The sequence below is a fragment of the Eubalaena glacialis genome, chromosome 13, assembly GCF_028564815.1.
Source record: "Eubalaena glacialis isolate mEubGla1 chromosome 13, mEubGla1.1.hap2.+ XY, whole genome shotgun sequence".
NCBI classification, from domain to species: Eukaryota; Metazoa; Chordata; class Mammalia; order Artiodactyla; family Balaenidae; genus Eubalaena; species Eubalaena glacialis.
Window position 1 is genome coordinate 26,561,108 of NC_083728.1, and position 12,523 is coordinate 26,573,630.

The following is a 12,523-nucleotide window of genomic DNA, read 5'->3' on the forward strand; positions in this document are numbered from 1 at the left end:
GTCACAAGGTGCTGGGCCAAGGGGCACGTGGGCTGGGCAGGCTGCCTGGGAGGGCTGGCTGGTCTGTGCCCTGCCTGTAGGCTCTTGGCCCATTTCACACCTCACTTAGCAGGAGGAAGACTAACAGCCCTGCCAGGGTGGGGTGATGCCAGGCCTGAGGGATAGGACAGCGTGACCAGGCTGAGTCAAGGGTGAGTGCACGCAGAGCCAAAGAGCCAGGATGGCCCCCTGGGTAAATCCCTTCCATTCTCAAGCCTCAGTTTGCACCATCTGTAAAACAGGCATATCAGGGTCTGGAGATGGCCATATGGGAGGGTTGGCAGGAGGGGTATCTGCTGATGGTGGGGCAAACCTGACTGGCCAGCTCTCATCCCCAACCTGCAGTCAGCTCTTCCCCAGAATCTGGATGCTGCACCTAGTGGGCCCTCCCTTTCTCTGACTGTTCGCAGCCGCTAGGGTTTATGTGGCACGTCACTCTACAGCCTTGGAAGACACACTATGATTCTTAATCAGAGCAACTTCCACCTGAGAGGGCTCCAAACCTTTTTGTTTGTACTGAGTTATAGAATTTTTAAAAACCATGTACCTCTCACACCTTTCTTGAAGCAGAGCGTACAGACATAAAGTGCACCATCATAAGCATAGAGCTGGGGGAACTGGTATAACATGAAGCTTCCCACGTATTATGGGCTGAATTGTGTCCACACCCCCCAAATTGATATGTTGACGCCTCACTGCCAGGACCTCAGAATGTGACTGTATTTGGAAATAGGGTCTTTAAAGAGATGACTAAGTTAAATGAAGTCATGAGGGTCAGCTCTAATCCAGCAAGACTGGTGTCCTTATAAGAAGAAGAGGATGGTGCTCAGGGAGAGAAAAGCAAGGCAGGGAATATAAAGGATTGAGAGGGAAGGAGAGAAATTTTAGACACAGAGGTCAGAGAAGACCTTACTGAAAAGGTGACTTAGAGAAGATTGCAGGGGGTAAGAGAGGCACCCATAGTTATGTCTAGGGGGATGAGCAATCCAGACAGAGGGACAGCATGTGCAAAGGCCCTGGGGTGGGAAAGGTGCTGGTGTGTTAGAGGAATAGTTAGGAGGCCAGCAAAGCTTTCTTGAAGCTGACAAGTGGTAAAAGAACATGGGATGGGGTCGGACAGGCAAGGAGAGAGATGTGCTTCTTTGCATCAACAATATGTATCTTGATTGAAATTTTTTTCAAATTCCCCCTTGACCATAAGGCACTAAATATTAAAAATAATCTTTTAGATTGTTATTGTAGGGTAGGAACACTTTTTTCTCTACCCTTCTAGGTTCTTTTGGTTGGTCTATTGATTAAATTGATGTAAGACAGATTAACAGGAGAAAAACAAATTTAATTATGTATGTATGGGAGTTCCATAAACATATGAGAACCGAGGCCAAATCCAGCAGCTGACACGTCTATGCCACCCTGAGCTAAGGAATGGGATAGTGGCCTGGGGCTTCAAAGGCGAGGAGGGTAATTCACAGGACAATGAAAAGAGGAGATGTTTGGTAGTTAGATGTTTGCCCTGCCATACAGTTAGGGTATTCAGATAAAAGTTATCTCCGGTAATAGCTCTCTCTCTGAACCAGACCCCTTGTCTAATTATTTTAGGTGGTTAAGGGAGATGTAAAAGTTTTTCTTGAGTCTGTATGCTGGGCTTGATTGCCTTCAGCTCAAAATAATCTACAGGCCAAAGTAGGTTATTTTGGGGTCACATATTCTGCTCCTCTTCATTATCATGACAATTAATGGTCACATGCATTCTATTAAAATTTTTAATAATAATTTAACACAGAGGAGTATTGGTTGAGAAATGGATGTTTTAATGAAATGGACAGTTTTTTCCCAGTTAGTTGTTTTATCTGTGAATTACTTGACTCATTGCTAGGAGGCAGGGTTCAGCACCCATCAGAGACCTAATTTTCATCTTTAGAGATCTAAGTGCTACAAAAAATTCTGTATACTTGTTCAACAAATAAGCAGATGGACATGAGAGGAGTTTGATTAAAACAGTGTTGCTCAATTCTTTGAACTGCTTTCAATGTATATGACAAAAATCACGTCGGGGCTGGGGGCTTCCCTGGTGGCGCAGTGGTTGAGAGTCTGCCTGCCAATGCAGGGGACACGGGTTCGAGCCCTGGTCTGGGAAGATCCCACATGCCGCGGAGCAATTAGGCCCGTGAGCCACAATTACTGAGCCTGCGCGTCTGGAGCCTGTGCTCCGCAACAAGAGAGGCCGCGATAATGAGAGGCCCGCGCACCGCGATGAAGAGTGGCCCCCGCTTGCCGCAACTAGAGAAAGCCCTCGCACAGAAACGAAGACCCAACACAGCCAAAAATAAATAAATAAATAAATATATTAAATTCTGTTATTAAAAAAAAGGCAATGGTCTATTAAAAAAAAAAAATCACGTGGGGTTGTACTATCAAAAAATGTTTCTCAATAACTCCAAGCAGATTAAGACTAGGAACAGTAGTAACACTCTTCTTCTGTTGAAAGAAAATTGAAAACCACCTGGCTTATTTCCTGGACATTCTAGGATCACTCAGAGCCCATTTATTCCAAGTCCTGGAGGTGATGTTCCAAGGCAATGCTCTTGAGTAGGGACTGAGGCAAAGAGAAAATGCTTCATAAGGAGGCGGAAGGAACATTTGAGGAAGGGAAGGTGGGAAGGTTTGTGGAAGAAGCCAGTCTTTTTTTTTTTTTTTTTAAGGAGCAGGCACACACTTCTCCTTCAATTAGCTGTTTTTTTTTTTTTAAAGTCAATGGTTTTTTGTTTGTTTGTTTTTTTAATTAATTAATTAATTTATTTATGGCTGTGTTAGGTCTTCGTTTCTGTGCGAGGGCTTTCTCTAGTTGTGGCAGGCGGGGGCCACTCCTCATCGCGGTGCGCAGGCCTCTCACTATCGCGGCCTCTCTTGTTGTGGAGCACAGGCTCCAGACGCGCAGGCTCGGTAATTGGAAGCCACTCTTGAAAAGAGGGTTCTTGGGAAAGAGAGCATAGAAAAATTGAGAATCAGTAAATGGTTTCTCATAAATATCCTATAAATGAACCCACGGACAGTTTTTTTTTTTTTTTAAAGGAATGTAGATTTTTTACTTATTTTATTTTTATTTTTGGCTGTGTTGAGTCTTCGTTTCTGTGCGAGGGCTTTCTCTAGTTGCGGCAAGTGGGGGCCACTCTTCATCGCGGTGCGCGGGCCTCTCATTATCGCGGCCTCTCTTGTTGCGGAGCACAGGCTCCAGACGCGCAGGCTCAGTAATTGTGGCTCACGGGCCTAATTGCTCCGCGGCATGTGGGATCTTCCCAGACCAGGGCTCGAACCCGTGTCCCCTGCATTAGCAGGCAGATTCTCAACCACTGTGCCACCAGGGAAGCCCACGGACAGTTTTTTTTATATCCCTGCTCCAACCCACTGGACTCATAACGTAGTGATGCGTGGAAGATGCATCTGCGGATTCTGGGTTTAAATCCTGAGTCTTCCCTTTATTATCGGTGTGTTTCAGACTGCTTAACTAAGTTGACTAAGCCTCAATTTCCTCCTTTGTAGAATGGGGACAAGAATAAAGAAATAAAAGAATAAGAAAATAAAGGGCTTGGCCATGTGGTACCCAGCACAAGGCAAGTGCTCAGAGGATCTTAGCTGCTATTGTGATAATACTTTACATCTGTCTTTGGTAGTGCTTTATCACCGTTTTGCCGTTACTATTCTTGTTAATTAGGCTATCTTGGGAGTGAGGGAGCCCGAGAGGCAGGGCTTCTGAATCCCACCTTCCTGCAACCCAAGTAGCTCCACTCTCATCTGTTTTTCTATTTGGGCTGTCCAGAAACCCTCACTAATTTTTCCATCTTGATTATACTATAGTATAATCACCTCAACCCAGGCAGAAACCAGCTGATGAGAGGGCTCAGTTTGAACACCCCTGGTGCAACATGGGCTGCCAGTTATCAACTTCACCCCCGCCTCCTCTGGTCACTTTGCAGGACCCCATGTTTGGTTGGGTTTAAATGTCACCCCATCATCTCTGTGGCATAGGTTGGAAGCATGTGCAGCAAAGTCAGGATAACCTGCATTCAAATCTCAGCTCTGCTCTTCGGGCACTGGGTGACCGCAAATCCCCTCTCTGAGTCTCAGTCTCCTCATCTATAAAGTGGAGTTAATGGTTGCACCTGCTGTGAAGCGCTGTTGTGATGGATGAATGAATCTCATGCCAAGAGCTTATCACGCTGCCAGGCACCAAGTAAACTCATCCACTGCTGCTGTTAGGATTCGCACAAAGAGCCCCGCAGGCGAGCTCAGGAGGCCTGGGTTGCCATCAAGCACTGCCTTTTCCTCACCAGGGTAGCCCTGGTAAGTCACACCTTTCCTGTGCCTCAGTTCCCCCCTCTGTGAAATGCGAATCCCAATCCCTCCTTCGCTTCACAGTTCCCAGATGAAGGTCAAATGAGGTCACAGCTACAACCTGCTTTGGAACCCTCCGGTGAGAGACAGGTTGCCCAAGTCTGGGAAGGAGCAGTGAGGCCTACACCTGGCTCCTGGCAGTACCCTGGAGAGAGGATAGGACCCCAGAGGTTAGAGGCTGTGTGGGAGCCAAGGTGCCAGGACGCAGCCTGGGCAAAGATTTCCAGGCTCAAACCTGGCTCCCCAAGCAGTAGAGCTGCCTAAATTCAAAGGATCACAGGGAGGGGAGGCTGTCCTACTCCTGCATCCTGGAATATAGTAGTTGCTCACTAGATGAAGAATCAGATGTGTGGCTCACAATAGGGTAGCGACAGGAGCTGGGAGAGTTTTCTGGTCCAGAAACCAGGGAACAAGGACTGAACCGGGACAGGGACAACAGAACAGCTTGAAAGGTCCCAGCAACTGAGAGGGGGGGCTGGAGCAAGTCTGAGATGGAGGAAGAAGGCGGGTAGAGGGAGGACAGAGAGAGCTCTGAGGGTGCTGCCTGAGTGACTGGGAGAAAGACGCAGAATTCCCCAGGGGGAGATACATGACGCAGGCTAACAGGTGGGATGGATGTCAGCATTCAGGTGGGGCAGGGGCAGGGGCGGGGCCCTTGAGGGTCAGCTCAGGGCTTAGAACAAGGGCTCTTTATCGTTGGCCCCGCAGCTCCCCTAAGGCAATTGCCTGGTTTGTTTTTATCAAGCCCAGGCCATGGCAGCTCCTGCGTTTGCAATTTTCAGAGTCACCTCTTGCCTGGAAAGCGACTGGGGATGGGAGTTGAAGGCTGGTTAACTCTGTCACAGTTGGTTCGTACCTCGATGCAGGGGAGAGGAACAGACTCAAGGGCTTGGGGGGACCCCTTGAAACACCCTACAAGTAAGGCAAGCCCAACCAAGTTCAGGACTGAGCATCGAATATCAGGTCTAAAACCAACCCTGTCACCTGCTTGCTCTTTCCCGGCCTCAGTGTCCCTGACTGCACAATGGGGATGGTAGACTAAAGTAATATTCCTCAAAGTCTTTTCCCCAATCTATCTGTGAAACTTATTAAACTCAGATTCCAGTCCCCCATCCTGAAGCTACTGAGTCAGAAGCTCTGAGGAGTAGGGGGCCTGGGAACCTGCCTCTTTACATGCTGCCCGGGGATTCTGTGCTCACCAGGATTTGAGACCCAGAGATGTTGCAGAAGGAGCTTTGATGTGGACTCAGGGGACTTGGTCCTGACCCTACCATACTACTCCTGGCATGTGGCCCTGGGCTAGTCCCGTTGCCTCTCTGGGCCTCTGTTTCCCTTTTTTCCAAAACAGCAAAGGCTGTGCTTAAAGATCTGCAAGGGGGTGGGGTCTGCATTTCTTGAGCATCTGTCAGGTGCCCAGCAACACACACCTGGGCTTTTAGGTTGACTGTGTCGCTGAATCACACACATTGACTCTACTCCAGAATCATGTGCAAAATGGGAAGTTTAACCGTTTGAGAGTGAGACTGGACAACATTGGTGGAGTGCCTGCATCCATTCAGAGACCCTTTGGTGTGGCAGGAAGAAGGTGGTAGCTGGGGGCACGGGAGCCTTCCGTGCCTAAGCTTAGACCTCGGGGCTCGGCAGTGGGGAACCTCAGAGGCTCAGATTGGGTGGGCATCCTCTTCACACAGGGAAGTCCTGGGAGAAAGAAATGCCAATATCCAGGTGACCTAGGCCTCTCCCAGTGGCCTCCTCTCTTCCTTCAAGGCCCTGACTGAGGCTCCAGCCTTTCCCACTGCGGTCTGCCTTGTCCACTTCGGCATATCCAACACCAATGTCAGGTTCCTCCTCCCCCCACGCCCCCCGCAAGACCTTCCATAGCTCCCCACTGCCTACCAGAGAAAATTCAAACTCTTTGGCCAGCCTTCCAGGCTGCTCACCTGCTCTGATCAGACTATTCCTTTTTCTCTTCCCCAAACCCTCTGGGCTTCCTTACTCTCTGCCTTTACTCACTGCGGTGCAGTGGAAGAGAGCAAGTTCTGAAGCCAAACCCAGGCCAGGTTCCGGGCAAGCCACTTAGACTCCCGGAGCTCACATCCTCATCTGTGAAGTGAGGATCATACCCTTTATCCCCCAGAATGGCTGTGACAATTTCACAAGACAATGGGTGGGAAAGTCCTGGCACTTGCTAGGCCTTTAGTCAATGGCGCTGCTTCTCCTTCCACCCTCTCCGCCCTGTCATACCTGACCTGCATTAATGGGTTTAAACTTGGACATCCTTCTCCCGCTCTTGCTTTGATCCAAAGACGCACCCAATAACGCCCGAAGGCGCAAGGCTTTTTTTGCTGTGGGTGCTGCCTTCTCGGAGGTTCCCAAATGGCTTTCAGGTGGTAGCTGGGGGCTCCCGCCATGTCCGGAAGCACGGGGATGCACAGGGCCGAAGGGGTCTCAGGAAGGGCATACTCAAAGAAGAGGCGCTCTCGGGCTGGGATGGCGCTGGCACGGGGAGGGCCACGCAGAGCAGTGACACCCCTGCGGCTGGAGCAGCACAGAATGTGGAACCACTGGCCAGGGAGTGCAGTCCACCATGCGGTCCGTTGCTTTCCGGGTGACATCATCTGTGAGCAACGCTCCCCGGACCCCCGGCGGAGGTCCCGGCAAAAGGACCACTGGAATACGGGGATGAACATCACCTCCAGGCAAAGCCAAGACACAGAAAAGCGCATGCAGGGAACACACATGCGCACGCACACACACACAGTCTCCTCAGCCTTCCTCTCGCTCTGCCAATTCCTTGTTACCCCCCCATGAGACCACCGCCACCACTGCCACCCAAGCTGTCGCCACCACCCCCTAACCACCCACCACCAGCTAGTAAACGTTTTCCGAACAAGGGAACCTCGCCGACAGGCCGCCTCGGGCACTCAGCCTTGTTGACGCGGCTGGCCACACCTCCGGCAAGGCCACGGCCAGATGCATACACTTGCAGGGATTGGCTGCCAAAGGCCAAGATCCCTCCCATCCCCGCCCGCCGCGGCCCCCTCGCCAGCACTACGGTGCCGTCCTTGCTGCTCCCGGCCACGAAGTCTCCTCCTAGGCCCGCACGGCGTTCCCAGACAAAGCGCAGCTGCTGCAGGGCTGTCCACCCTCAGCATCCCTGCCACCTGCTGCCACCCCCACAGCCCTCACTGCTGTTGCCCCCCGCAGTGAACCGCCTCCTGCTGTCCCCCCAGAACACCTGACACCCCGACTGTGCCCCTGTGAAGCCTGTTCAGCACGACCCCGGATATCCTACCACCTACATCCCCAAGCCCACCCTCGCTGCCTGCCGTCCGGGGCATCCTGGAGCAGCGCTCCGCTCAGCACACCAGCTCCTCTGTTGTCACTCACACTCAGCTCAGCGACCTGCTCCTATCGCACCACCCACGCCGCTCAGCCATCCTCCCCGCAGCCAGCGCCCCCAACCTCCCCGCAGCGCAGGAGGGGTCATCTCTGGCAACTTCTCTCTGAACTCTCTGAGGTCTATCCTTCGGCAACCCCGAAGCAGCAAAACATTTGAAAACATCGCTATCTCGTATGTGCCCTACTCCTCCCTTCCTTCCCGTGCACCCTGTATTTAAACCTCATGACAATCCCATGTGGTGGGGACTTCTGTCATCGTTTGACAGTAGAGCACCAGCTTCAGCGTCGTAGGCCTAGGAAAGAGTTTCAGCCCTGCCGCCCACATACTGCATGCCAACGGGCAGCTTAGCCTCTCAGAGCCTCCACTACCTCGTCTGTAGAATAGGAAGGATAAGTAATCATACCGCCACGATGATAGCTGTGAGTGCTCAGTGCAGCACCCTGCACGGAGTAAGTGCTCAGTCAGTGGCTGTGATAACCTTGATGATGGTGATGATAATGAGGATGAGGATGAGGATGATTTCCATCTGTTGATTCAAAAGACTTAGCTTCTTGAGTTGTCAGAGAGAGGTCAAGGCTCCACAGTACAAACTAGAAGGGCTCAGCCTGGGAGTCCAGGGCTGGTCTGGTGCCCGTAGGGACTACAGTGCACTCCACACTGCTTCTAGGTGCTTCTGGGGTTGGTGGTAGGGTCTTGGTGCCCAACCCCAAGGTGGGACCTGGGCACAAGCAGGGCCTGGCAGGACTTGCAGGGGCATCAGAGGCCAATGCAAATGGCCCACCTGGGGCCTGGGACAAGCAGGCTCTACTGGAGGACACTGGCAGGACCCAACCTTCTCTTTGAATGCTTGACAGATGCCAAACAATTGTTCGGGCCGAAGGGAAGTCCTTAGGCCCAACACTGGACGTTCCAGCCATCCCAGTGCCCCAGCCGACACCACATGTGACAGAAGAACTGCTCAGTTAACCCACAGAAGCATGATAAATAATAAGTTGTCGGGCTTTTTAAGCCACTAGGTTTTGGAGTGGTTAGTGATCAGTGATAAATAACTGAAACAGAGCATTTCCTAGGAATCACCAGCCTCAAAGGCAATTTTATCACACATGCCAGCATCCCATGTTGTGCCTGTTGCTTCAATCTGTGGGATGCCCTTGCCCTTTCTCAACCTCACTTGATTCATCTGAAAAATGGAAGGATTGGGCTAGAAGACTACTCTTTCTCCTAGTGAACCTACAACTGAGATATTAGGTGTGGGATTGAAGGCCAGGGTGGTGAAGTTAGGAAGGAAAGAAATGAATTTCAGAGGCAGTAGGGTCACTCGCAGGACTTTGTGACATTGTGACAAGACTCTGATGAAGTAGCCATTTCAATGAATCTGGAAGGACCTTTGCGAATGATTTGACTAAATGAGTATAACAGATGTGACACCACATGACTTCCAAAACTGGATCATAAAAAGGCCATTCAGCTTCCATTCTGTGCCTTTGGGTTGCTCAGCCTTTGAACCCAGCACATGGACAGGCCACGTGTAGGTGTTCTGATGACAGCCACCATCAACCACCAGCCAGGTGAGTGAGGAACCCCCCAGGTGACTCCATCCCCCAGACAGCAAGTCACCTCAGCCGTTCTTCCCAGCTGAGGCCTGACATCTTGGAGCAGAGATAAGCTGTCCTGACCCACAGAATCTGTGCAAAAAGTAAAACTGTGCTTTATGCCATTAAGTTTTCAGATGGTTTGTTACTCAAGATTAGTAGCAGAAACACCTATTAAGTGAGCTCTTTGGGGGGCTTCTAGCATTTGTTATTCGTCAACTACAATTGAAATAGGACATCAGTGGAGTTACCTAAGAAGCCTCATTGCATGTCCTGCCATGAAATCTGCTGCGCTGCAGTGCTTCAAGGAGCAGCCTCGCTCACATGCAGAGAACTGGAATCCCTGCAATTCTGAGGAGCATCCTTGGTTTATTCGTGGAAACTCAGTATCATCCAAAGCTGGTGGAGATGCTTAATAGAGCCTCTTCTCACTTTTAAATTTAAATGAACAGTTCATTTGGTTTTGTCATTGTCAACTCAAGATGTAGTGATGGTTTGGTCCGTTTCACCGTAAGCAGAAGGAGGAGGGGGCAGTGTGGTCTGAGGCCTGAACAATCAGGCCAGGTGTTGAAGACTCTCTTGAGTCAGCAGCACTAATCTCATCGAGCCTCACTCCTCTGTTATACCCGGCGCTGCCCCAGAAGTCCCAGCGTGCCAGACCACTCTTTATCACTTGGATCGTCCACCCCAAGCTACTCTGCCCAGATTCTAATCTGATCCGCGACTCTTTCTCCTTCCCTAGTCTTCCAAATCCACTTTCTCACTTTGAAAGAATGCCTGAGCGTACCCTTTGACTTTTGAGAAATCATAGCCGATGGGAAACGAAATGAGTTATTTATAACCCCAAAATGTACACCTCCCCCCACAAAGTTTCAATTCTTTCAAAAATTAAACAGCAGAAAAACTTAAACTTGTTGAAGGCTGTGGGTGTGTTTTAATGTCTGAGGAAGGGGTATGAGGGCCATATGGAGGGCTTCACCACCCCTCCTCCAGCACAGGACCAGCGGACAGATGGGGCTGAAGAAGGGGGTGGGGGCAGAGTTTGCAGGGCCCTGTGAGCAGTGGTGAGGGGTCTGCATTTTGCTCTGGGTGCCATGAAAAGTCCATAGAAGGGCTTGAAGCAGAGAAGGGAGATGACTGGATGTGCAGTTTTAAAAACCCAACCTTCTGGCCGCTGAGTGGAGAAAGGATAGTAGGTGCCAGATTGGAAGAAGGGAGACCAGTGAGGAGGCCGGAGCAGTGGTTCAGTGGAAAGATGATGGGAGGGGGTAGAAAGGTGGAGGTAGGAACAGAAACAAACGGATGAATTCATAAGGATTTGTAGGAGGTGGTTCTAACATTGGAAGTAGGAACAGAGCAGCCTTAGCCACTGGCCTGGAAATCAAGTTCCTGTCGCCCTCTTTTTTTTTTTTTTAATTTTTTTCATTTATTATTTATTTATAAATTTATTTATTTTATTTATTTATTTTTGGCTGCGTTGGGTCTTCGTTGCTGCATGTGGGCTTTCTCTAGTTGTGGCGAGCCGGGGCTACTCTTTGTTGCGGTGTGCGGGCTTCTCATTGCGGTGGCTTCTCTTGTTGCGGAGCACGGGCTCTAGGCACGCGGGCTTCAGTAGTTGTGGCACGTGGGCTCCGTATTTGTGGCTTGCGGGCTCTAGAGCACAGGCTCAGTAGTTGTGGCGCACGGGCTCAACTGCTCCGCGGCATGTGGGATCCTCCTGGACCAGGGCTCGAACCCGCGTCCCCTGCATTGGCAGGCGGACTCCCAACCACTGCGCCACCAGGGAAGCCCCCTGTCGCCCTCTTGAGGCAGGACTTCCTCCCCTCTAGCCTTTCCCAGGGCAGACTGGACAGGAAGTCCTGCCCTACTTCCCTCTGAGCCCCCTTCCCAGGAGCTAGGATTTGGGTGTTACCAAGGAGACCAGGAGAGAAAGAGACCCCGGATCCTGGGGAAAGGAAGGGTGATAGACTGTGAAGTCCCCTAGAGGGGTCTCTGATGATGCTTCCTCCTCAGAGAGACTTTCTCTGACCACCCAGTGGTGCCTCCCCCTCCCCATTCCCTCCCTGATATGTGTCCCCGTTTATCCCCCTTATAACCCTCAAGACAATCTCAAAATAGCCTTTTTGTTTACTAATTTACTTGTTCTTGTTTCCTTAGACCTTATTATTACAGGTCTGTCTTGTGGAGTAGGATGTAAGCTCCAGGAGGGCAGAGTTGGTAGCCACTTAGTGAATGAATGAATGATGCAGCCAGGAATAAACACAATATATTGGGTTACAATAAACTGTTGCAAATAAACTAAATAGTTCAGCTCCCCAACATTTAAGTGAAAGAAAAAACAAGACATGGGGGGAAAAGGCTTTTTAAAAATCACTGGGAGGAAGAAATAACTTACTTGTGTAAAAGGGACTTCAGTATTTATATGCCCCTCCAAGGCTAGAAGCTGGGATCAAATAAGTCTGTTAAAACTGCTCTAAATGTGCTGTGTGGCTCTAAACATAGACATGGAGCTGTTTGGGGGATCTGCCCCTGCCTTGCTCTAGGAAGAATCCCTTGGGCATTCTCTTGCCAGCATGCCAAGTGCCCCTCCTTGTTCTCCGTTTAGCTCTGATCAGAGGTGTAAAAGTTAATAAACAGAAACCTCAATTAATTAGAGTTCGGAGACCAGAAAGGGGAGCTGTCACATCCCACAACAATAGCAGAGCCCAACAGGAAGAAGAAAGACTCCTCTTCCCTGATAAGGACTCAGCCCATGAAAAGCCACGGCCTCTTTGTTCACTACAGCCCCAGCAACTTCCTTTCCCCCCTCTATAAAAGGGTTCTCCTTCCCTTGCTGTGGGGGGACTTGCACATGGCTCACCATGGTGGCAGACCCCAGACTGCAATTTTCTGCTGATCCTGAATAAGCCCATCTTTGCTGAAGAAATAACTGGCAGTCTATTTGTTCTAGGTCAACAGAGGCAAGAGGTCCCATAGGCTCACACTCTAGAAATTAGCTCTAACCACAGCAAGCACAAATTAAGCACTTACTGTGTGCCAGCCTCAGTGCTAAGCACGTCAGAAAAAAAATGATCTCATTTAAATAGCCTCACACTCA